Source organism: Erinaceus europaeus, chromosome 15 (genome assembly GCF_950295315.1).
Source record: "Erinaceus europaeus chromosome 15, mEriEur2.1, whole genome shotgun sequence".
NCBI lineage: Eukaryota > Metazoa > Chordata > Mammalia > Eulipotyphla > Erinaceidae > Erinaceus > Erinaceus europaeus.
This window is the reverse complement of record NC_080176.1, coordinates 47,065,405-47,069,049: the sequence shown is the minus strand read 5'-3', so window position 1 is coordinate 47,069,049 and position 3,645 is coordinate 47,065,405.

Genomic DNA, 3,645 nt, shown 5'->3' with positions numbered 1-3,645 from the left:
CTCATGGACCTGTATGATTTCAAGAAAAGCTAAGTTAGAGGGGTGGGTGGTGGTGCACCTGCGCATATAAGTACTAAGCTCAAGGACCCAATCAAGGATCAGGGTTCAAACCTCAAACTCCCCACCTGCAGGGGGGACACTTCACAAGCATTGAAGCAGGTCTTCAGGTATCTATGTTTCTCTCCCTTACCCCTTCCCCTCTCAATTTCTTTCTGTCCTATCCAATTAAAAAAAAATGGAAAAAAATGGCCACCAGGAGCAATGGACTCGTAGTGCAGGCATCTTGTCCCAGCAATAACCCTGGAAGAAATAAAGAGGAAGGAAGGAAGGAAGGAAGGAAGGAAGGAAGGAAGGAAGGAAGGAAGGAAAGAAGGAAGGAAGGAAGGGAAGGAAGGGAGGAAGGAAGGAAGGAAAAAGAAAAGCTAAGTTGGGAATTACGATACCAGAAGAGTTTCTAGAGATATCAGAACCAATTGTTAAGTGTGCTTAGTAACTAAATTTTCACCTGCAACCATTTCATTGCACAAACCTCAAAGTACTTGTTCTAAGAAATAACATGTTGAACACAGAAATTACCTTATATATTATTAAGTATTAAATATTTGATGAATGAGTGGTAAATGCATAGTGGAATTTATATGAATATGTATGTATACATGGATATATAGCTAAGACTAACAGTTCTAAGTCTTCTGTTCCCAGAGGTAGTGAGATAATTACCGAGGTAGCTCAAAGAAGGAAGCCAAGCTCTTCTAGGCCTGTAAGGAAAAGGGTTATGAAAACTGGAAGAAATACACAATATAATGGCCATTAAACACTGAAATATATATAAATATATATAAATATATACAAAAAGACTAAAAGGAAGTCATGTTCTGTCTTACATCTTTGTATATTAGAGAAATCTGTTTATTTTCATAGTTACTTGTTTAGAAATGGCAAGATTTTTAAACCAACAAAAATGAGGACTGGGCAATGGCTCAGCTCACCTGGTGGAACAGGCTATGGTGATCAAGGCCCCAGGTTCAGTCCCACCTTTAGGGGATAGTCTTCACAAACTGTGAAGCAGGGCTACAAGTGTCTTTCTGTCTCTTTTTCTCTTTTGAGACTCCCCTCTCAATTCCTCTCTGTTTTGTCAAATAAAAAAAGAACCTAATGGGGGCCAGGCAGTAGCACAGTGGGTTAAGCTCATATGGTATAAAGCACAAGGACCAGCGTACGGATTTTGTTCAAACCCACCTCCTCCCCAGCTTTCCACCTGCAGGGGGGTCACTTCACAAGCTGTGAAGCAGGTCTGCAGGTGTCTATCTTTCTCGCCCCTTCTGTCTTCCTTTCCTCTCTAGATTTATCTCTGTCCTATCTAACAGCAGCAACAACAACAGCAATAATAACAACAACAACAACAACAGCGATAAACAACAAGGCCAACAAAAGGGAGAAAATAGCCTCCAGGAGCAGTGGATTCATAGTGCATGCACCAAGCCCCAGCAATAACCCTGGAGTCAGAAAATAAAAAAATAAATAAAAGAACCTAGTATGGGGTACATACAAGGGCAGAAACACATTTACAGTATGTAAAATTGCAAATTTCAAAAAACTAGCAACACCACTCTTATTTCAAAATTCATGAGAATATTGTAATTCTAACTAATCAACTAATCATCTACACTACTCCTTTTCTTGAAATGTTGACTACACAATGTCAAGTCATTGTCTAAAAAACCACAACATTTTTCTAGTTTTTTTCTAAAAAGGTTAATTAAAATTTATTTATTATGGTTTTAGAAAGGCTAATTATTTTTAGCTTTCCAGTCTGAATATACTAGTAATATGACATATGTGGAAAATTCTCTATAAATTATTTTATGAGCTGCAAGATTTCAAGTTATCTGGCACATGGGGCCACCTTAAATATCTGTGTATTCTTCAAAAATAGTTAAAGTAGGGTGAGGAGATAGCATAATGGCTATGCAAAGAAACTCTCATGCCTGAGGCTCCCAAGTTCCAGGTTCAATCCCTTGCACCACTATAAGCCAGAACTGAACAGTAGAGAGAAAGAAAGAAACAAAGAAAGAAAGAAAGGAAGGAAGAAGGAAAGGAGGGAGTCAGGAGAGAAGGAAGAAAGAAAGGAAGAGAAAGAAAAAAAAAACCTGTCAAACTAGTGCATATTCGTATTACAGTCTGACCCTACCCTTCTTTATTGTATTGTATATGTGTGAAACACAAAGAGAACACTGCTTCACATTTATTGTGTTCTATTATGATGACTGATAGGGATCACACCGATGTCCTCATGCATGCAAAATATATTCTCAACCACTAAATAGTGTCCCTGGACTCCAGATATAAGTTTTTTTATATTGATGTTGTTTGTGTCAGTATAGTGAGAAGTCAGAATATTTATGGTATTCATGCCTTCATTGGGGTAGCTAGTTACTTAATTCTATGTGGAATTATTTCAGAGCACTTAAGTATATCTTATTTCAAACCAAATTAAATTTTCAAATCAATTCTCCTTTAGCCATCTCTCAAAAGTGTCCGTGACCTCTCTAATGCCATTAAAAATGAAAGTCTAAGTGGAAAACAAGAACAATCTTTTTTTTTTTTCTTTTTCTTTATGGGGGCTTTACAGTCGACAGTAAAATACAATACAATAGTTTGTATATGCATGACATTTCCACATAACAATACAACCCCCACTAGATCCTCCTCTGCCATCATGTTATGGAACCTGAATCTTCTCCCCCACCTACGCCCCCCCCCACCAGCCCAGAGTCTTTTACCCTGGTGCAATACACCAGCTCCAGTCCAAGTTCTGCTTAGTGTTTTCCCTTCTGCTTTTATTTTTCAACTTCTTGATTGACTGCAGTTAAAGTGCTTTATTTCTGTAAATTTTGAGTAATGCAAGGATTCCTCCCCAAGTCTTAAAAGGGGCCTGTTGCAAGTGTGAGGTCTTTTCAGTGATTAGCTCCTTTGACCTCTGAACTGGTCTGGGATTTATCTACGATACATCATTTAGGTCAGCAAGTCAATCAGTCCCCTTACTTACCTCAATAGACTTGTTCCTTGTATCAGAAAGTAGGAAGCCCTGTGCCATATGTCAATCAACAAACATTTCAAGGAAATGGAACTGCAAAATTTGAAATTTAAAACTAAAAAGGGACATTAGCTACACATAATTCCCCCCTCCTCATTCCGTATGATGAAACTAAAAATCAAGAGCAGTTAACGTGAAATAGATTTATTTCTCAGCTCTCTTGTGAATGTATGATTTGGGCTGAATGCTTTTGATGTGCATGGCCCTACCCCCACAGAACTCTCACACTGAGTTTATGAATTTAAAAAAAATTCATTTTCCCTGTAAGAAAATGGAGAGTTGGAGATATACTAAGCTTCTTAACTAATTTACACAAATAGCAAATTACATATTTAGGATTTTAGCTGAAATCATGTCTTTCTACAGTTCGATTTCTTGACCACCCTCCTGTATCACCTCCAACCCCCTATATATGTATAATCCTTTCCACGAAAATGTTAGCTTTTGATTGGCCTTTTGACTGATAATATACTGAACAACAACTTCAAAATATTCATCTTCTGCTCCTCTTGAAAATTATTTGAAATATAACTCCAATGAACACTAAA